Genomic DNA, 23,509 nt, shown 5'->3' with positions numbered 1-23,509 from the left:
AACTCCTCACCAGTTTGATCAGGTAAATACCCGTCACCGCAGCTGCTCATAGAGTCATGCTAATTTCCTAAATGCTTTCCGACTCACACGTCCATCACGTAACACAGAAGAATGTGGAAACGAATTGCGGTTGATGCCGCAGCTCTACCAAAAAATGATGCAGACCGGAACTAAATGAGTACAATTAAGTGACTATTTGTCAACTGAACGTATTTTAGTGCTTCCCCTTGACAAACGCGAGCACACAAGGTTCTGTTGGTTGTGTGATAAGGTTGCCATGGTAGCTACTGATGTGTCAGAGAGTTCAAACTCCGGTTGATGTGCAATTATTAGCCATGATGCCTGGAGACAGAATTAACCCATGGCCCTGTCTGAGCAGGTAGGAGTGCTCGGTGTTTAAACAAGATTAACACATTCTCATACACGCATACGCAGACAGTTCTTCACGCTCTCCCACCCCCCTCCTAGATATTGACATTCATAGGGTGGTCCCAGACACAAACTGATTGAGAAACCAACGGGGAAAGTGAACATGACTGACACTCTTGAATGGTGTCTGTATGAGAACTTTCTGTCTTTTCCCTCACTGGTTTCACAACACAAGATGATTTCAGGATGAAGCTTTGCTGTGGTATGCAGCTACATTTACTATTACCTTTGTTTGACCCTTTAAACTGACAGGCAAGTTGCCTGTTGGGTACTGGGGTGCCAGAGGCAGGTCGCGGGGTCAAATACAGTGTATGATGGGGATTTGTGTCAAATTTGTCTTCTGTTTGAGGCTATGTTTGAGGTGTCTCTTTCACTGACAAGCTTCATCACTTGTAGTGTGAACACTTGCTCTGAGGGTTTCATTAATGGGATTTTGCATGTGTTGTTTTTGCAAAGTTCAGGTGCTCAATGTATTTTTTTGTGTGTGGGCCTAATTGCATCTTTTTGACACGCAAACAATGTCAACTTGCTTGACAGAGGTGACGTTGCGAAATAGAAAGTGATTTTCTTTCTGCAACTCGAGATAAATATTTAAACGGGGGCCCGGCATGGCCCAGTGGTAGACTGGACTTTTCTCAACCTAGAGAGGGGTTGTTCAATATACAACCATTGAGCTAGATACTGACCCCCCTTGTTGCTCCCGATGCTCCATCATCAGGATGTGAATGTAGTAAAATTATAAAACTCTTTGAGGTCCCGAGCTATAGCGCCCTTTAAGTGACAGCTCACTGAGCAAACCAAATGTTTACTCCTTTTTTTCACATAGCCATTTTCAAATAACTGATGCTCCGATTAATTCAATGGCAAACAGGTACTGATTCAAGAGCTCTTTGAACCAAAGGCAGGGTTGTAAAACTATTATTTAAAATTATTTTGTAAAGCTGGCAAAGCATATCAATGTGCCGATGAAAAGGTTTCTTCAGCCGTCATCTGTACTTCTTTGAAGGTGTCGGATGTTTCGCTTCTTATCCAAGAAACTTAGTCAGCAAACTAAAGTCTTACTGGTAGTTTAGGCCCTATATATATCCCTACTGTCCAGACATGGCGGCGCCGGACTCTGCTATGATAGGTCTCTGCTCTCAGGTTGGGGGGAGCAGAGAACTACTCCCTGCAGCTGCTCCACTGATAGTTCCTGTCGTTCTGACTAACGACTGGCCTGATTGCCCCATTTCGACCGGTATCACCTCATCAGTATTACTAATCCTATTTTGTCTAAGCAGGCTATTGTATGAATGATCCAAATTGAACCTACAGTAGGGATATATATAGGGCGTAAACTACCAGTAAGACATTAATTTGCTGACGAAGTTTCTTGGATAAGAAGCGAAACGTCCGACACCTTCAAAGAAGTACAGTTGACGGCTGAAGAAACCTCATCGATGGACCACTCCTGTACGACTGAGAGTTTACACAGATGCATATCAATGTGCATTTTTAATTTCTGAAATTGGCTTGAAATAAAATAGTAATAAATAGTTTTACACGTAATGGTCCTACACATAATGTTCAAATCTATTTTTAAATAACTCCTCTATTGGCTGGTATAAGGATCCTTGAAAAAAACTGAAAATCAATTGCATGATACCCTGTGGCGCCCTTAGTGCTCTTTTATTCCATACTTGTGTGCAAGAGCACCCTGGTCGGGATACACTACATTAAACTATAAATTAGGCTTACTCCACAACATGTATAAGTGTTAATATTGTTAATATGTTTATGTTAATATTCTGAGAGGAACACAAGTGCACAGATTAAACTACTAAATACTGTGCACAGAAGTGCACAGTAATTTCATCTGTGCTGTATGTCGTACATATTAGCATATTTGACAATAAAGCTGACTTTGACTTTGACTTTGATTCTGAGATTTGGTGGTGTGTTTTTATTCATTTGTTGGTCAGTTTGTGGATCAGGCGCGGTCATCACTGGATAAGTGCAATTTTGACTCCGATTAAGATGGGTGGAGTCCAAAATGACAGTTGGTTGACTGGTTGACATGATGCAGAGAAGGAAGGTAGACATACTGTGTGTCCAGGAGACCAGGTGGAAAGGGAGAAAGGCCAGAAGCTTAGGGTCAGGGTTTAAGTTGTTCTATCATGGTGAAGACAGAAAGAGAAATGGAGTTGGGGTTATCCTAAAAGAGGAGTTTGTTAGGAATGTCTTAGAAGTAAAAAGAGTATCAGATAGAATGATAAGTCTGAAGCTAGAAATTGAAGGCGTGATGTTCAATGTTGTTTGTGGGTATGCCCCACAAGTAGGATGTGAGCTGGCGGAGCAGGAGAAATTTTGGTTGGACTTTGATGAAATCATACAGAACATACCGAGAAGTGAGAGGGTTGTAATTGGTGGAGACTTCAATGGACATGTTGGCGCAGGAAACAAAGATGATGAGGAGGTGATGGGCAGGTTTGGACTCCAGATGAGGAATGCTGAAGGATAGACGGTGGTTGACTTTGCTAAGGGAATGGAAATGGCTATTGTGAATACTTTCTTTCATAAGAGACAGGAACATAGGGTGACCTATAAGAGTGGAGGCAGCAGTACACAGGTGGACTACATTTTGTGTCAACGGCGCCATCTAAAGGAAATCAGTGACTGCAAAGTAGTGGTTGGTGAGAGTGTAGCCAGACAGCATAGGTTGGTGGTGTGTAGGATGACACTGGCAGTGAGGAAGATGAAGAAACCAAAGGCTGAAGTGAGGACAAAATGGTGGAAGTTGAAAAAGGAAGAGTGTTGCATGACATTTAAGAAGGAGGTAAGACAAGCACTGGGTGGGCAAGAGGTCCTTCCAGATGACTGGCAAACTACAGCAAACATAATCAGAGACACGGGTCGGAAAGTACTTGGTGTATCAAGTGGAAGAATGGTAGATAAGGAGACTTGGTGGTGGAATGGGGAGGTGCAGGAGTGTATACAGAGAAAGAGGTTAGCAAAGAAGAAGTGGGACACTGAGAGGACGGACAAGAGTAGACAGCAGTACAAGGAGATGCAGCGCATGGTTAAAGTAAAGGTGGCAAAGGCCAAACAAGAGGCCTATGATGACTTGTATGCTCGGCTGGACAGCAAGGAAGGTGAGACTGATCTTTACAGGCTGGCGAGACAGAGAGACAAAGATGGTAAGGACCTGCAGCAAGTTCGGGTGATTAAGGATAGAGATGGCAATGTATTAACAGGTGCCAGTAGTGTGATGGCAAGATGGAAAGAGTATTTTGAAGAATTGATGAATGAGGAAAATGAGAAGGAACAAAGAGTAGAAGACGTGACTGTGGTAGACCAAGACGTAGCAAACATTAGCAAGGATGAAGTGAGGAGGGCGCTGAAGAGGATGAAGGGGGGAAAGGCACTCGGGCCTGATGATTTACCAATCGAGGTATGGAAGTGTCTTGGAGAGGTGGTGGTGGTGTTCCTATCTGGGTTGTTCAACAAGATCTTAGATGGTGAACAGATGCCTGAAGAATGGAGACGAAGTGTACTCGTGCCCATTTTTTAGAACAAAGGAGATGTGCAGAGTTTTACTAACTACAGAGGAATAAAGTTGATGAGCCATACAATGAAACTCTGGGAAAGAGTAGTTGAAGGTAGACTAAGAGCAGAAGTGAACATTTGTGAGCAGCAGTATGGCTTCATGCCAAAAAAAGAGTACGACAGATGCAGTGTTTGCTTTAAGAATGCTGATAGAGAAGTACAGAGAAGGTCAGAAGGAATTGCATTGTGTCTTTGTAGATCTGGAGAAAGCGTATGACAGGGTGCCCAGAAAAGAGCTGTGGTATTGCATGAGGAAGTCTGGAGTGACGGAAAAGTATGTCAGAGCGGTGCAAGACATGTATCATGACTGTAAGACAGTTGTGAGGTGTGCTGTCGTTGTGACTGAGGAATTCAAGGTGGAGGTGGGACTCCACCAGGGGTCAGCTCTGAGCCCCTTTTTGTTTGCTATGGTGATGGCCAGGCTGACAGACAATGTTAGACAAGAATCTCCTTGTACCATGATGTTTGCAGATGACATTGTGATATGTAGCGAGAACAGGGAACAGGTGACGGAGAAACTAGAGGTGTGAAGATATGCCCTGGAGAGGAGAGGAATGAAGATCAGTCGCAGCAAGACGGAATGCATGTGTGTGAATGAGAGGGATCCAAGTGCAAATGTGATGCTACAGGGAGAAGAGATAAAGAAGGTGGAGGACTTTAAGTACTTGGGGTCAACTGTCCAGAGCAATGGAGAGTGTGGAAAAGAGGTGAAGAAGCGTGTCCAGGCAGGCTGGAGAGGCTGGAGAAAAATGTCAGGTGTTATGTGTGATAGAAGGGTTTCAGCTAGGATGAAAGGAAAAGTGTATAAAACAGTGGGGAGACCAGCCATGATGTTTGGACTGGAGGCAGTGTCACTGAAGAAAAGACAGGAAGCAGAGCTGGAGGTAGCAGAGTTGAAGATGTTGAGGTTTTCTTTGGGAGTGACCAGGTTGGATAGGATCAGGAATGAGTACATTAGAGGGACAACTCATATTAGAGGCTTTGGAGAGAAATTCAGAGAGGCCAGACTGAGAGTGTTTGGAAATGTCCAGAGGAGAGAGAGTGACTATATCGGCAGAAGGATGCTGAGCCTTGAACTGCCAGGCAGGAGACCGAGAGGAAGACCAAAGAGGAGGTTTATGGATGTGGTCAAAGAGGAAATGAAGGTAGCTGGTGTGAGAGAAGAGGATGCACAAAACCGGGATAGATGGAGGACATTGATTCGCTGTGGCGACCCCTAAGGGGAAAAGCCGAAAGGAAAAGGAGTCCAAAATGACAGTAGCTCAGGAGAAGTACCAAACAGGTTCATGAGTTAAAACCTATAGTAGGTTAATGTTTCTTGGCACGTCCTCAAAATGTCTTTAAGACAGTGGCTGTGTGTGCCCCCTTCCTCTTCACAGCCTGTGGGTGCCGAGGGAAGGGTGTTAATGGATCCATGTGAGAGCGAACAGAGCAAAGGCTTGGAGAAGACGTGGGGAGGGAGTGTGGAGGCACAAGCATTGAGGAGCAGTTAAGTGATTCTCAGGTCAGGTCTAATTAACATGAGGGATTTTCCTTCGAGGCACCGAGCCGTATTATTGAGAGAAAAAATGAAAAAAGATGGAAAGAAGAAATTATGGAATACAGAACATGTCAGAACAGTCATACATGCTTGTTTTTGTGTTTGTGTATGTTTGTATTTCATGCAGGCTCAAATTTTCATGCCACAGATTCCAAAGATTACAAAATTAAGGTTTACTAGGCATCATCAGACTACTTGTCAAAAGTAAAATTGTTTTTGTGAAAACCTGCCAGTGTTCCGTTTACCGTATATCTCAAGAATCATAATCAGATGGGAATAGACCTTTAAAATAATATTCCCAGTGAATAATTTATACCTCTTCCCTTGGTTGTGCACCAACCTCAGCCGCATTTTGGAATGAGGCGCGCTTCTGGTTTGTGCATGTATGAGAAGGAGAGAGAGCTCTGCGCAGGCCAGCCAGTAGCACGCGATCGGACGCATCCCATGAAAAAATATTCACAACATACATCTGATGTGCATCTTTTATTTAAGAGGCTTTTTTTAATCTATTCTGCAGATGTGCATGTGTGTTTCACAAAAGACCAACTTAGTATGACTGCTGAGTCGGGTGTATGATGGATCCAAAGTCTATGCCTCTAATATTGTTTATTGTAATCACAATATTGTATCGCCTCAAAATTGATTAGCATTTTCTTCTTTTGCTTTGATCATCGGAATTCTACATACCATACACCCACCCAAAAGTTAATGTCAAAGAGTCTGGTCAGTATTTTGCAGTTGCAGCTGCCGTAGCATAGCCAACACTAAGAACAACATATATGGTTATTTGCCAAATATGCTGCCTTGTACAATAAATCAACAAAAAGCCAAAACATTGTGTCTCACAAGGGACAGCATTAAAGCAAAACAAAAGTGAGCATATTTGCTCCTCCTGCCAGACTGTGTAAGGCCGTGGTCTGCCTCAACTGGTCCTGGAAGTGAAGCTGTTTCATCGGTGAGCAGTGAACCCTTAACACAGTCCATGCACCACTCAGCCCCCATCAGACCAGACTGGCCACACTGGGCTCAGTCCTGATTAAAGTAGCCCTACTTGTCTTCAGATTGCATTAAAGCGAGTTGGAGGCGAGGCAAGACTGTAACTTGCACGCCACCCTGCATCCGTGGGGTCTCGCAATACTATAGGCTATGTGTAAGCGTGTGCAGCGGGGGCTTACCATTAGCATAATGGTAGTGACTGGGGAATCATATCCTCGTGGTAAAATAGGTCCTCGTCAGATTTTGGGCTTCTGAATAATATCGTTTAGTTTCTCAGCGTTACAAAATAGTAAAGTTCCCTATGGTCTTTTTCCTTCAGTCTTAAAATGCTGTTAAAATGTGTTTGTGTTCTGAACTAAGTCTACTACTAAAGTGAATTATAATAACCTTGTATTTATATTTAATGTCGACTCTGCCTGATCTGTGGTTAATGTATTCCACATAATAGTCTGTGTCAATGTTCATTTAAAAGGGGAGGTATATGATACCCACAACTGTGCAAAGACCCTAAAATGTGCTCTGGTTTACATGAACACACTTATCTATATATCATACAGGTCACAATGAATGCTCAGCAGTAAAATTACCCACTGGAATGAATGGTTGACTAACTAATTTCAGCCTCCCCCCCCCCAAAAAATAAAAATAAAAAATACCCTATCACGAATTAAACATTAAAATCCCCCCACTCGTGCAGGGAAAATGAAAATTGCCATCATGCGCACAAAGTTTTGTGGTCAGACTGGTTCAAAGGTGGAATGTTGATCCAGAGCAGGAGCATCAAACTCAGGAAAGCTCTCTGCTTGGCTCCTAAAAATAACTTTCCCACACTTTCACACTCAATGTCCTCGACTCGGACTCTGTGTTTGCTCTTGTAATGATCTGGATTTTGACATATTTAATATGAAAGTACAATGGACATTATTGACCAGAAAGAAATGTACATATTTCATTTTGTATGTGTATTTAATGCACTCCACATTGTGTCAAATTTTTGATGGCACACCACATACATGTATCGAGCTGATAAAGCTATCATCTACACAAGCCCACAAAAGAAAAGCGACTGGTGCCAAATGGGCATTTCCCAGAGACTCCTAAACACAAGTGCTGGACAAAGTTTGTGGAACAGCATGATGTTGTGTCATCAAAGAAGTGTTCCGACTGAAAGTACACTGATTAGTTTTTCTTTTTAAAATATTTTTTAAATAAAATAAATGTCTGATTCCATTCATAAAACAAGTACCAACTTTAATGTGCTACAAAGCCTGTGGATTTGATCAATGGGTCCCGATTTGAATGCTGAATTTAGACGCAAATAGAATTTACTGTGTGCGTTGTCTTAATCCGACAGTTGCTCCACAGAAGCTGTTTTGTGATCCTTGTTCAGTCTTCACTGAGCCTTTTTTCTACCTTCTATGTCTGCAATGTGTGAATGAGTTCTTGCTTAGTGAAAACAAATTGGGTCCCTTGATTCTCTCTTTATCTCTAAGCACACCATAAAGGCATTTGTTTCAGCTAATCACGGGACCTACTTAACCCCTGCCGCTGTGAATATTGTGCAATTGAAAAAGGATCCACACAACCGTCAACACAAAGTCGTTTGAAGCTGTGTCAGCCGCTGAGCGCTGTCGACTTGCAGCTGAATGTAGGGGTGCTCATGAATTTTATGAGGGCAAGTGGCCCTGTCTTTCAGGGTTCCCAGGTGGCTATTGAAAGGCCAGACCAGAGGACGGAGGATAGTTTGTCCATGTGAAGTAGCTTCAATAGACTTTAATTACACTACGTTGTGAAGTCAGTGGGCCACACGATATACAAGGCTGCACTTAAAAGGATAATTTGAATGGCAAAATGTGGCGGAAAACTTGGACATTGCAATCGCTTTGCCTTTCGTCAGCAAAATATCGGCTCATGGGTCTTCTTTTCCAGTGCAATCTGACGAACCTTTGCCACTTACGTGTATAGGTGGGGGAGACTCTGTATGGGAGAATACTTCAGTGTGTGGCTTAACCAAACTCCCCTTTTGTCTCGAACAAAGATGAGCGATGATGAGTGACAGGGGTGTTAGGAGTGGCATCCGGGGAGCAGAATGCGCCGAAGCAGCGCTCACCAAAACTCACAGTAAAGGTCAAATCAAAGGCAAGCTTCATATCCACTGAATGGCCCATCTTTAGCCATTTTTCCATTGCACCAGTTGGACACCGAAACAGCCTCTGTATGTTCGCATTTTTGCATGCTACTTTTTTAAAGGCCTTGCAGTTCCAATACAACCGTTTATCATGAACATCTTCCAACCTGTTTTGAAGAAAGAAACTGAAGAGGGCCATGACGTAGCATTCATCTGTTTGGCCAGCAGATGTAGGGGTCTCTTTAATTAGATTGCTCTATGGGTAGAACGTCAGACGACTTGTAAGCATGTCCACCTCTCATTGCAGAAGTGCGGGACTTGAGGCTTACTCCTTCCTTCCTGTGTGGAATTTACATGTTATATCTATGCCTGCATGGGTTTTGCCCAGGGAGTCTAGTTTCCTCCTTTTTTTTCCAAAATCATGCATGACAGGTTAATGGAACACTCAAAATCGTCCATAGGTGTGATTGTGAGCATGAATGGTTGTTCATCAACGTGTGCTCCTCCAATTGGCTGCTTCCCTGCTGCCCGAATATAGCTGGGGGGGGCTCTGGCATGCTCCTGACCATCGTGGGGCTATGCGGATTAGAACATGGATGGATTGATGTATAGATGAATATGATATGAATAATATATACTTTTGGAATTATAGGCTGCACTGCAAAACCCAACAAGTTGAGTGTAGTCAAAATTTTTGTGGCAACTGATTACGTCAAAATGTTTGAGTACAGTTTACTCCAAATTTTTGAGTACAGTTTACTCAAAATTTTTGAGTAGTGGAAATAAATTTTTGACTGTTTGACTGAACTTAAATGTTATTAGTTTGATTGGACATAAATGTTGAGTTTGAATGAACTTAAAAGATGTACTTTCAGTTTACTCATGTTTTCTTGTTATCTTAAGTTAAAATTAAGTTTCATATTTAAGCTTGAAGGACAACCGACGTCTCCGGACAAGTTGGGTCCATAATTTGTAAAATGGCTTCACATGACTTCTACTGGCCGTATTTTAATAAGATTCCACCGCATATAGCTATATTTTACGTTTTAAGACTCGCGCTGAACATTCAGGAAGTCTTGTTTTTGAGTTGGTGACAAGTCCGTACGTGACATCAGAAAAGGACCGCCTCCTCACCGTAAAAAAGACGCATTGTAGCGTCTTTCCATCACATCAATGTATTTTGCTGTACTGTTTTTTTTAAACCATGTCTTACACCCAAAAGCCGCGAGCAGAGGGAGGCAAACTCCATGGAAAGAATGTATCAGAGCTGTGGAAACGAGCTGAATCATTCCTTACTGGAGCTGGAAAGAAAGCATATTCTCCGAATCTGAAGCCATTTTTTTGATTCACCAGCAATGCAAGACGTCTTGGCGTGACGTCACGAAAGGGGGGCGGGACTTTCTGAGCGTTCGTTTGGCAATTTGCGAGAGGATTTAACAAACATTATGTGTCATAATTTTTTGCGTTTGGCAATTTGCATACTCGGCACCAGCGGCCAATCAGAAGCCTGCTTCGGACTACACCCTGACTCAAAAGTGTACTTCAGAGTTTTGAAAGCCGCTGAGAAAGTGAGTCCTCGTAGTGTTAAGCAGGCAACACAACGCAAACGTTGCACGCCCGCACGCGACAACAGTTGGTCACGGAGAGAGAGCGATACACCCATGCGCAGCTCAGTTCCCCGCCCTCGCGTACGCACTCACGCGTTGTATTGGCATTCGAACACCGATTGATGTTCGAACGCCGAAGCAAGAATATCTCGAATATTTTGTTCGAACACCGATTTGTTGGAACTGTGAGGCGTTCGAGAACCGAGGTACCACTGTATATATATATATATAAATACTATTGTTTGTCTTTCCACCCTAATTTAAGATAAATAATCCGTCGGTCTCTGCTCGATTCAGCCGTTGAGAAGTCAAATGGCGTCCAATGAGAGCATGCAGTGACGTCATCACGCAGCTTCCTGCCGCGAAATCAAAATGTTTGAGTAGACGATTGCCATGAACTCAAAAGTATTGATCTACTGCAAATTAAAACTCATGACTCATTCAGAAAACTCAAAACGTTCGAGTTTTTGAAACAAAAAATCGGCTTTTGAGTTGACTGACCTTAATGACTTTGAGTCAGTAGTACTGTTCGGGTTTACAGTGTACTACTCCTTCTGGCTGGCATACAGTCTCATGGGTGTCAATTAATTCCCATTTCTGGTTCTCTTTAACAATTCTGATTTGCTTTCCACAATCCCGACACCTGTTATTTTTCTGTTCAAAATTATATGATCTGTACTTTAATGTAGTTACAGCCAGCCATCAGTGAAGTGTGTACTCAATCACCTAAGCGCTTAATCGTTATGAGCATTATTTCTCCATCTCTTCTAGTTATCTCTTTGTGAGAATACTTGTAAGAAATGTGGTTTATTGGCCGCCTTGGAAGTGGTGGTGACTGACTAATTTCTGTCATAGCCAGTCAAAGCTTGCCGCTCGCTATTTTGTGCAGCATGCAAAGTTCAAAGCTTTCCTCAATCTTCGACTATGCTCGTAGGTGATGTCCAGCCCAGCGAGCCGTTTTGGGACCATTGCTGTTGGTTTTCAGTTTTGCTATTTGATATGATTTGGATAAAAAATTGCTGATTTTTCCTCGCAAACTGCACTGCGAAGTTTGTTCTATATGGTTTGTTAATACACATTAACGACACACACAGCCTGCCTATTAGCCACTGGCCTAATAATACACACACACACACACACACACACACACACACACACACACACACACACACACACACACACACACACACACACACACACACACACACACACACACACACACGCTGCTAGCCCAGGATGAGTGGAAATGGTGTGCAAGTGTTACCCAGGAGGGACCTGTAGGTTTCTGAAGGGCCGAGGATGGCTCTAGCATGCAGTTTGCAAGGAACCTGTATTTCTTTTTTTATTTTGTCTGCGCTTCGTTTACCCCCTCCCCCTTTCAGAGCGAAGGCAATGATCGTAATGTTGGGTGACAGCTCACCTCTCCCTAGCGTGCCTATGGTCCTCGGAGCGTTAGACCCCCCCCCCCCCCCCCCCCCCCCCCCCCCCCCCCCCCAATGTATCCCCACCACCACGCCCTCAAGTCCCGGAAGGCCACAAAGGTTACTCCATATGTTAGTCTGTGAATTCTTATGAGGTCTGCCACCCCCATACCCACAGTTTCCCCTTTATATATGTGTTATTGCTGTCAACTCAAGAATATTTTGTGTGTTCAGGCTTGGTTATTTTTTTACATTTTTTACATTTGTGTGATAGTCCAGACTGAGGTATTAGATTTTTTATTGTTGTGCTTAGTCATTGATGTATTTTTTTATTTTTTATTTATTTTTTCCCCTTGACCCTCTTCTCAGACTTGTGACTGAATCGTGCGAAAATATCCTTGGCCTTGTCTTTGACAAATACTAAAAAAATGTTCTTTTAAAAGCGAAATTTGGCCACATGTGTGTAAATACTGAATGTGCAAATCTACTCTTGTAAAATTATTCATGCTAAACAACTTTTGTTCAGTGTCCCTACTTTATTTTTCTAAACAGATCAAAATCAACACAATACTTCAATTCAGAATGTCTGAAATAAAATTAATAATAACTATACACTACCTTCGATGAAAAGGTTTCTTCAGCCGTCATCTGTACTTGTTTGAAGGTGTCGGACGTTTCGATTCTTATCCAAGAAACTCAATCAGCAAACTAAAGTCTTACTGGTAGTTTAGGCCCTATATATATCCCTACTGTCCAGACATGGTGGTGCCGGACTCTGCTATGATAGGTGCCTGCTCTTACGTTGGGGGGAGCAGACGTATACACCACCTTCAGATTTCAACATCTTGGCTGGCTGAGTGATTTTCTTTAAATCAAATATAATGTCACCGTCAAAAACAGGATTGATCTCATTTGGCGTAACTGATTAGACAGATCTCAGAGGACACAGCAGAAACAGCTTCTGATGTTCATCTTTTGAACACTTTCAAGTGTTGCAATAAAAATTAAGACATAATGCACAAAATTAAAATTAAATCAGTACATTGCTATGTAGATCTTTGAGTGTTGGTTCCTGTTCAAGTCTCTGATAGCTGACAAAGTCAAGTTGTATAATGAGAAGTTTGCGTTTTGAGGGGATGGCATGCGTGTGGAGACAGGCGAGGGCTGGAGCACAAAAGCACGTGTCATGCTGAATATTGGAGTAGGCAAAGTGTGAGCAAGGTCAATCTGCGTGCACACAAAAGTGCTTCACTTTCTCAAGCTTAACTTGCTCATCGTTCTCTTTCAATTTCTTTTAGACAATCTCTGCATTCTTTTTTTTATTGGTCATGCGAATTCACTTTTTGCATTTGTTGCTCTTTCTTTATAGAATACCCAGAATGTGAACTCACTACTCTTAACTCATCCACCTGTTCTAAAACAATGTCTAATCCGTGTGTTTCAAAGATGGCATTGTGAACTATTGGCTTAGCATGTGTACAATGTCACAGCAGTTTGAATGTCTCCATGAACGGAAATTGAAACTTCTACTACTTCTAATATGAAAATAAATAGATATCTGATTTTGACACACACACACACACAAAGTGTGGCCAACATTTGGGTTGCCAGACAGAGTTGTACACAGACATAGCCGCGGTGCTCTGGGAATCAATTTGCAAGGTTAGAATATGCATGATAAGTGCCAGGGGGTGTGTGTGTAGCATCCTACCCTCCTCTCCAAACAGCCTGCAGGCTAAAGTAGAATCTCGGCCACACCCCAGCCACATTGTTGTGCTGTTTGGGGACGCATGCTACGCCTACACTGGGCACGCAATGTTTTACCCATTTTTACCACACGTGTCCTCTTGCTACTTCTCTGCTCTGTGTAAATATGCATTTGAGTTTTTGCCTTCCTGGCAGTCATCACGATAGCAATTTATGGCATGGTGTCATCTGACATTAAGTATAATTTGTGGCCTGCAATTGGCATCTTACAAATGTCTATTTGCCATGGGAGAGATGTGCTCACCTAGAAAGTGGATGATGAAGAACATATGCTTCATTGAGTTCCATCTTTGATTGTACAAAGGATGGCATGGGGCCCAATCAAAAAGATTTTAATGCCTTCTCCAGTCATGTTTTGATAGATGATCGGCATTTTCTGCTCCAAAAGATAAGGCAGTGGTCTTTTGAGATATTTTTTTCACGTGCCTCACTGCCACTTCCATTTCAAGTGTACTAAAGAAAACATGAAACAAAAACAATTTCAGATTGTGTATTTCAAACAACCCCGTTAAGGTGTCATGGTACTAACCTTTTAAATGGGAAATCAACTGAAAAAATAGCCACTGTCATCCATCTCAGTTTGCCACTTGCTGTGGACTAAAAATTACATCATAGTGTCCAAGAACTCAAAGAACTACCAATCATGGCTCACCTATGTTAAAAATGAATGGTTTAAATGGTTTTACAAACCATCCCAGTCTGAATTGCGTCCTTAAATGTACCAAATCACGTATTTTATAATGGTCCTAAATCCTTGTTCATATCGCTAACTGTATAATTATCATACTTGTCTATGGGTTTTGTATTGTGTAATGAGTCATGTTTTTTTTTCAATCTCTTCAGTCTGTGAGGTCCAAAACATTTGGCCAACATGATAAAAGATATACATTAATTGAAATTAATGATCGTAGGAGTTTCTCCAACGCTCCGGCATTTCACATGAATAAGTGCCATTTTTTTTTTTTGATATGTCTTCTTTTCTTTCAGTCAATTCTAAAAACGCAACTGGTATTAAAACGAAAATGTCAAACCATACATAGGATGCCGGGTCATGCGGCTCAAGTTTAAGTCTTCACACCAAATACTTAGATACCAAGTACAAGTCATTGCTATGTTCATGGCAAGCAAATCGCAAGTCCAAAAGACAGCAACTCGCGTATAACTCAAGTCAAATCATATGACGAGAGTCCCCCAACTTTGCTTGCAAACATGATGGATGTTGCTCAGGCTTGCCACTTTTGAATGGAGACCTCAAACCAGAATTTCTTGTCAGAACAAACAAACCAGAACACATTCCCTTACTTGTCAACTGAACAAAGTCTGACATATCCTTCTTTCTGGATTGCTTCTTACCTCCCGGGAACAATGAACGCTGACGCATCACTTTGTCAAAAGTTTTGATATATGTCAACTGAGTGATAACTGGATGGATGCTATTGATAGATTGACAAATCATCCAGAGCATCCACTCACTTTAACTTTGTTTGCACATTATAACGTGATATGTTTGACAAATTTTACAGACGGCTTCCCTCTTCATATTAAATTCCATAAAACAAAGTGCAAATCATTAAAGATGATACGCCCATTGTTCTTATGGAAATGAGCACCGGAATCCTGAAAGCTTGTCACTTGAGCGACAGCCCAAGACACTCGTGGTTCATCACACTGTATTTAAGGTATGTTTGATGTTTTTCAAACTCCATATCTGGCACATTATCCTCGGGTGCCGGCTCTCGCCATTTTGGTATTTAATACAGACCTCCAACATTATTGCTGAATTGTGGAGGCACTCGCATCTCCTTCCTAACGGGGAGGTGTCGTCTGCTCACAGATCAGCGTCTGGATGAGGGAGCACAGCAGCATCCCACCTCATTACCGTAGCGGCACACTCTCCGAGAGAGTGACACACTACTCTCTGTGATTAAGATGTAAATTTCCTCTAATTGGAATGTAAATTCATACATTTATATGAAGACGTCAGCTGTCAGTTTGCAATATTGTGTCCTTTTCTCTCCCTTTCCCCTGGTCCCCAGGCAGGGGACGAGGTGGCTGTAATCTGTATCGTACTCCCAGCAGCCCCATCCCGGGATTTGCCGTTTGTTTAATGCCAGGCCCATTGTCCTTCATCCAGCCCATCATTGTAATTCTCCCCATTCATGGTTCGGTGTTTTGTCGCCGTCTGATTTGCTCCCGCTACCTGTTTGTTTCCCCATGCATGGCTGAGCCGCCAAGGCTTTGGGGAAGGGGGGCAGAAACGGGGAGGGGTGGGCCACTTTGAGAAGGGGGCCCGGGTCATTGGGTGGCCGTATTTTATGTGTGCATCGATTACTTCTGCTGAATGTTCCCGAATGCAAATAAGTCTGCCACTTTGAGAGGAAGCACATGTATTTCAAGTAATTAATTTTACCCTTGAATGCCAGCTGTGGTGTTGGTTTGACGTGCTCCAAATGGAGCTTTCACCAAAAAGGTGTTAATTTTAGGATTTGGCACGTGATATTAAGTGTGTTTGCCAATATGTATTGTGTCCGCTGAAGTCCAATATGTCTTTTTGTAATTCAAAGGATGTACCGATTTTCCTTGAAAATTTGAAAGGGGGCATGATAATAAAATGATACTAGACATGAATAATGAATCATTACAGCTCCTCATATTTATGTGACTTGGCCACACAAATGATAAAATTTCTCAACCACTGGCTGTCATGTGTTAAACTGCAGTAAGAATGTTTTTTGTTTGTCGCAGAGGATAAAGAATGCGTGCATGTGAGTATTGGTTTTGTGTATGACTACATCATATCTAAATTACATTTTTTTCCAAAGACGCATACAACGGGCATACATACATACTTGTACCTGTGAATCCTGAAGGCATTTTGTTGTGTAACCACCTAATTGACTTGTCACATCTTGTTCACTGAACATGATGACTCCAAACAAAAGCAGCAAGGGTGTTTTTTTTTCTTGTTTTGGTTTGTCGTGTAGATTGCCTGATCATGAAGCCTATTTGTTTTTTGTGTATACCACTCAGGCCAATGTGTTATGTGGCGCCTCTCAGATCACGCAAGCCTTTCATTCCCAGACTGTTAGGGCTTAATTGTTTTTGTTTCTTACTGTCACAATTCATTGACAACTTTTACATTTATTCACACACCGCGTCTGTTGAGTGTGTGTGTGTGTGTGTGTGTGTGTGTGTGTGTGTGTGTGTGTGTGTGTGTGTGTGTGTGTGTGTGTGCGTGCGTGCGTGCGTGCGTGCGTGCGCGTGCGTGCGTGCGTGCGTGCGTGCGTGCGTGCGTGCGTGTGTGTGTGTGTGTGTGTGTCAGCGAGCACTCTTATTTAACTTTCTGCTGGGATCATTTGATGAGCCTGTGTATAATTTATTTTAACGAAATGAAATGGTCCCATGTTCAATCAGAATCTATCTTACTATATTGCATCAGTCCAGCTGAGCCCTTAGCAGCAAGAATTCCGTCAATGCTCCCATAGCATGCCAGGACAGCTCCACCCACCTGTGGCAACACATTTTCCTGTCATGCCCTTGTTCAATTAGCAACAGGTCCCAATAAACCTTTCACTTCCATTTATCACCTTCCGTTGATTGAATCAACGACGTGGAAACCCGCCGCGTTCCGAGACGTCGTTTTGGAGGAATCTGCCCCTGGTCAGGTAAATCAGCCGGAATTGGCCGCGTAGGTTATGCTGTCACAACCTATCCGGAATGTAGCCACTCCCTTTGCACTCAGCAGCTGCACCTGTCAGCTGACTGCTCAGGTGGTTGAGGAGGAAGTGACTCACCCACACCCACTTCCGAATAAATTTTACAAACATGATTCATCATCCACTGAGAAAAAAAAATAAATTTAACATGGAAACGATAAATGTGACTGGAGTAGGATTTTCCTCTGGCTCTTTTTACTATTTTCTCATTACCTACCACTGATTACAAACTATTGGCTCACCATTGGTTTACCAATTACGTGGCTTTGACCGAAGACTGGGGGCAGGGAATTTGGCCGGTCATGGCACAGGCTCACCATGCTTTGCGGGAAGAAAAGTGGGGCAGAGAGAGAGAGGGAGAGAGCGAGAGAGAGCGAGAGAGAGCGAGAGAGAGCGAGAGAGCGAGCATTTTTTCCCCCAGGTATGACGGAGGCAGTCATGCAGAAGAATCCCACATGGAGGGAGGTGGAAGAGGAGGGCGCGAAAGAAACTCTTGGCTTTCCTGCTTCCCTGAAAACACATCTGTCTTCCTTCACAACCCGACACACACACACACACACACACACACACACACACACACACACACGCAAAACACACACACATTTTTGGGCATCCTTCGTTCCACCTTTGTACTTTGTACCAGGCAGTTGAAGTCTGTGTTGATATTTATTGGGTTCTTCTGGAGCACTGTTATTTTCCTTTCTCTGGGTCTTGGGCTTTGGATTGAAGTTGTACATTTTACACCAAGCATTATATCTTTTTTCTAATCTGTTAGCATAATGTCCTTGTTTTATTTTGCGGCAGACTCGCATCATAGCTGTGTGCGTTGAAACAATTAAGCTCCCTCTGCATAACAATCATTCGTGGATGCGTCGGGTGAAATTTAGCAAAACAAATATTATTTTCTGAATCACTTCACTGCAATCACTTGTTGCTTTTTTCCCTTTTTTTTCTCTTCTTCCGTCATGTCTTTGAGGTCCTCAAAAGGACTCCGACCCTCCCTTGCATGTTCTTCTTTTTGACTCTTTTCTCAGTACTTTTTTTTGTCCCCGTCATTTTCCAGCAGCACTTTTCTGTGCGTGCAAATGCTTTCTGAACGGCTTCCTTTCTTTCTTTTCAGGGTGGACGTCATTGTTGCCGCCTGTGGGCTGGGTGTATTTATTTAGGGGTAATTGGTGTGTGGATGAGTGAGGTAATGAGGTGCATCCACACTTGGCTGCTCCCCTCCTTAGCTGAGCTGCGCTCTGGCTTGAACCGCACCGTCTCCTCTGCAAAAGCCAGAGTGGCTTTTTCATACTCAGGTGGACAAATACAATCACTTGGGGTATACCTCAATCATGATCCTATGTGTGTGTGCGTGTGTATGTGTGTGTGCATTCACGCATAGGAGTGCACCCAGTTGTTTGCTTGTGTTTTTTTCTTTAACCAGTGTTTGTTTGTGAGGCTGAGTGTGTATTCAATGGATCTGAAGAGGACCTTTGACTCTCCCAGCTCACTGCCAGTGGCCCGGATGTCATGCAGAGTCACCTAATGATTTCACTTATACCTCCCTTATCTGTCTGGCACGTGTGTCTACAACCGTCGGATGCTTCAGCCTTTACATGCCATTTGCTGCCTCATATCCTGTAAAATTCAATTGCACAGCACCAACTGTAGCCAGAGCAGGGGGCTCTCCCTCTCGCTCTCTACTCCCTCCCTCTCTTTCGCTCTCTCACTCTCGCTCCATCTACAGTTGTAAATACAAACAGCCCTATACACCACATCATCTCGAAGGAACTGTGAATTCAAGTTTGTACTGAATGGTGTTTCTTGGCTAATATTACGCATCAGTTGTTGTGTTGTTATCGGGGTAATTGCTGCTGACCTTCCAGTCTTTGACGGACATACAATTACTGTATGCGACATTGTAAGTGGACTCATTTTAGCTCGGGTTTTTGAGTTGCTAATGGCATATTATTCAGCCTTTGGTCTGTCCCTAAAAGTGCCAGGCGAAATCAAACAGGCCGCTCCAGGGTAATTGAGGCTCACTCCGGACCCCCTGCGGTGAGCACGGCAGAACTGTAATCCCTTGACCATTCTGATTTGGCCCCAATCTGGCAGGCCGCCTATTTCCCAGCAAAACGCCCAACTCGGGCAGACTGAAGAAGCGGATGGCTACATTTGGAAGACTCGACTATCCCTAATCCTCTATTCATTCCTTCCCATCATTCCGTAGTGAATAACAACTCAACAGGTATATTCATTATTTTCAGTTTGGTACTGAGGTGCACAAAAACTGTCTTAGCCCGTACAATGCAGCACAACATCTATCTGGTGGACATATTGGCTAATTTACTTTTGTCAGGAAGCCAACATTGAACTCTTTGGTCTCTGACAATGTCTCAATGTCACAGAGATTTCATCATCATTGCAAAATAACTAGGGTGCTTATACATTTTCTTTAATTCTGTTTTTTTTTAATATTTTTTGTGTACATGTATTTTTAAAATATGTTTGGGGTGAGCTGTCACCTCTGTTAGGCGTTATTTTCCACAGAGTGAATTTTAGCACTGTCTCACTTCATTTTTAACTTTAGCTTCTGTGCTCTCCAGGCCCTGGCTCACTTTGTAATGGGGTTAATAATGCGTAACAATTAACACTCTGCCAGTGCTCTAGGCTCGTGGCTGACTGATGCGTTTCAGGCTAAATAAGAATAATAATAATAATAATAATAAAACACCAAACAAAAATGGCAATCACCCGGGGTGTATCAAAAAGCTCGGGGTGGTGGAGAAAATGGAAGAGGGTGAATTTTTTGACAAGCTGGCCGAGGTGATGTCTCATTGCCTCTGACACCCCGAATACCCTAAAGGTGACTTAGCCAATAGTCTACCCAGCAAGCACCTCACCTAGTTGTGGCTAAAATTACACAACCACCTGCCCACAGGGAAAAAGTACTGGATATGTTAGCAGAAGTGGTGGTGTGGTGAAGAGAGCCAGGAAAGAGGAGCAAAATAACCGGAGACAAAGTTCACTGGTTTGTCAAATGACTATTGCTGTGGGAATTTAGATTGGTAGTAAGTAGCAATTCCTTGTAGTCGGCTGTAGTCCTGAACCGAACACTCCCAAGGCCAGAAAAAAATGTCTCTTAAATTGTGCGTCCCATGCAATGTTCCCTCTAATTTTTCATGTGTCTGAGCAGACACACAAGCTCCCTGAGCACACTGAGGACCACTGTGAGCAACATCAGATGTGTACGCTGTGGCCTGTAACCTGAACGGAGCGTATGGGCAGGGCACATTCGCGATTGGCCGCGTAGCGTACGTGAACTGTACGGCATTATTGGCTGGACACCTGTCACTCATTGAGTTACATTGCAACATGCTACAAAATATATATACATAAATAATTGGTCTAATTAACTAGATTATATCAATTCTAAAATTAGATCTTAAGTAATGCGTTTCTGTTTTATTTTATTTTGTGCGCTGCATAGATGTTCGTGTGCGCTCGCTGAATATGTGCAAGCTGTGCGCGATTGCGCACGCGCTCAGCTTAGAGGGAACATTGGTCCCATGACATGTCAACATAACGTAACATAAGAAAATCTTGCCTGACCTCAGTTATCTTGGGTCTTTTGGGCTTTTTTTGTGATGGTTCAACACGAAGAATCTTTACCCCACGGCGCAGCATTTAGAAACACATTTGTAAGATGATCAGATCTCTCTCCTTCTCTGGAATTACTGTCCTTTGGGTAGTACACCTGCCATCCATTGTCAGCAATATCCAGAGTTCACTAAACAAGCAACAGAGAGATGGGACCCGCACTGCAAAAATGGCTGTATTTATGCCACTTGTTCCCTATGCTCATCAAACTAAACTCCAGATACCTCTCTTTGCTCCTTAGACAGTCACATGCGGCTTTTCACAAGCACTCATTCCGTGTTTCTTTCCCAATTGAGAGAGAATGGTCTAACTCCTCCTGAAATCCAAAAAGCAAACTGTAGTACCTCCAAATATTTTTTGAGATGACTTTTGAATATTTTTTTTCTTACTTTAGCACTTTGCTAGAAGGGTTTTACTGTGTTCGCACATTTTGAGTTGTCTGCCTGTTATTACTGTTTTGACATGCTCCTTGATGTTGATGTAAATCTGTATCACAGAGGAGACAGCGGCTGGGTCAAATCCGGGTTTTCCAGAGTGCTTTAAAAGTTCAGTGGATTAGTGGAACAAAGCATTGCAGCCCCGGGCGATTCCAGTTTCGTCCGCAGCGAGCATATCCGCACTGAGAACGAGGTGACTCAAAGTAGCATAAAAAGGGACAGATAGTGGCTGACAATACATATTTATGACCACATTGAGTTACTTTGCAAGTGTATGAATGAGTTAAAATCCCATTGATTGGTCTTTTAAAGTACAGTTTGAATCAACAAGGTGCTCAATTACTTTTCCAAAGGTGGAGGTGAGACTCTTGAACAGAAGTTGTTTTAGCCATCCCCACAGTTCGAAGTTTTTGCATAACTTTTTACAAATTCTCTTTAAATGACAACCGACGCCTTCCGACAAGTTGTGTCCATAATTTGTAAAATCATCAAATGTTTCCTACTGAGCGTATTTTACAAAGATTCCACCACATATAGCTATATTTGACGTTTTAAGACTCGCGCTGAATATTCAAGAAGTCTTGTTTGCGAGTTGTCGACGAGTCCTGACGTGATGTCACGTCAGGAATGCCCTTGACCAAGAAAGCGACACACAATGCATTTTGGGTAATTTGTTTGGTCACAACACATAAATAACGTGATGGTGAATCGTTGTGTGTTGCACCAAGACTACTATTTGATACTAGATGACACAAATTGCCAGCAGACAAATCAGCCCATTTCCAACGGAGCTTGGGCGCCATCTTGTGCATTTTCTGGGACGCTACATTGCTGTCATTGACGGCTCGAATTGATATGAGAGGACTCCTTTAATCGATTGCAAACATTTATGCTTTCCTCTTCAAAACTATTTGAATCATATTCATAACTGGATGAGTAATAAGAAAGCATCTTCTCCAAATCTGAAGCCATTGTTTTGATTCTAGAGCAAGGCAAAGACGTCCTGGCGTGACGTGACGAACAAGGGGGCGGGGCCTTCTGAAACTCGCCATTTCCGGGGTCATTTTGAAGTAGTTTTGGGACACTTTAAGTCATTTTTATTGGTGTTTTGCATTTGACTAAAAATATCAGCCTGTGTATTTTGGCTATTTTAGATGCTATAAAACGTTTTTATGATGTCAGTTAGGAAACAAAAAAATGGTGTCGGTTGTCCTTTAAATATATATCATGTACAGTGATACCTCGGTTTACGAACCCCTTGGCTTACAAAGTTTCCGGTTAACGAACCTTAAATTTATGAACATTTTACCTTGGCATACGAACTATTTTCTCGGGATGGAAACGGAGCGCCACAATGAGTGATGTGTCGTTCCCGAACGAGCCTGTTCTCCTAACAAGAAAATGGCAGCCGACTGTTTTTGTCCTCTATTCCCTGCCCCCAGTCTTCGGTCAAAGCCACGTAATTGGTCAAGAACGCAGCAGTGAGGGGGTGGGGGGATTACAGACAGAGAGAGTGAGGCTGTTCTCCAAAAAAGGAAAATGGCAGCCAACTTTTTTTGTCCTCTATTCCCTGCCCCCAGGCTTCGGTTAAAGCCATGTGATTGGTCAAGAACGCAGCGGGGGGGGGGGGGGTAAACATTAAAGAGACAGGCAGAGGACAGATTGAGAGTGAGGAAGTGGATTGGAAACAGTGAAATTTGGACTCGTATCAACTTTGATAGTTCAAAAGCAGAGTGTAAACTGCAAGGTTAAAATATCCCATCAATCAGGCTCCACAAATAACTCGCACAAGCCATCTGTACACTTGATGCAAAAAGCTATCAACCCAGCTTAACAGAACACAATTGATGAGGAACAAGGTAAAATTATCGCAGAGAAAGCACATCCAATGGATCACTCCTCAAGATGGTAAAAGAAGAAGGGTATGGTACATTCCTCATCAAGTGTTTAATGCTGATGAAACCGGCCACTCCATTCCATCAAGCCATCAACCATCACAAAGGTAAATAAAACGACTTTATTATACCGTACAGTGTATTTAGTTAATTATAATACCATAGCACATTTATTATACATAAATTAAGGTATATTTTGTGTAGTTTTAAGGCTTTAGAGAATTAGAGAGTAGAAAATTATGTTTTATTCGGACCTGGGAGCGGATTATTCTCATTTTAATGGTTTCCTATGGGAAACCATATATGGGAATTTTTGGGATACACACTTTTTACCTTACACACT

The 23,509-nt window shown here is 42.7% G+C and overlaps 1 protein-coding gene and 1 long non-coding RNA gene across 4 annotated transcripts in view; one reads left to right on the top strand and one right to left on the bottom strand.

The window, feature by feature from the left end:
* Positions 1-17,197, bottom strand: part of LOC148900748 (uncharacterized) — a 45,889-nt gene extending 28,692 nt beyond the window's left edge. For all 3 annotated transcript variants that reach the window (XR_016114495.1, XR_016114496.1, XR_016114497.1), the window contains exons 1-2: positions 17,061-17,197; positions 16,900-16,981 (exon numbers count right to left, since the gene is read on the bottom strand). This is a non-coding gene — a long non-coding RNA (uncharacterized LOC148900748). The remainder of the gene's footprint in view (positions 1-16,899; positions 16,982-17,060) is intronic.
* Positions 1-23,509, top strand: part of elp4 (elongator acetyltransferase complex subunit 4) — a 64,890-nt gene that overhangs the window by 29,826 nt on the left and 11,555 nt on the right. The window lies entirely within an intron of this gene.

This window comes from Hippocampus bargibanti, linkage group LG03 (genome assembly GCF_051943395.1).
Source record: "Hippocampus bargibanti isolate YZ-2025 linkage group LG03, ASM5194339v1, whole genome shotgun sequence".
NCBI lineage: Eukaryota > Metazoa > Chordata > Actinopteri > Syngnathiformes > Syngnathidae > Hippocampus > Hippocampus bargibanti.
The sequence above is the reverse complement of the archived record's forward strand: the minus strand, read 5'-3'. Positions and strand labels throughout refer to the sequence as shown.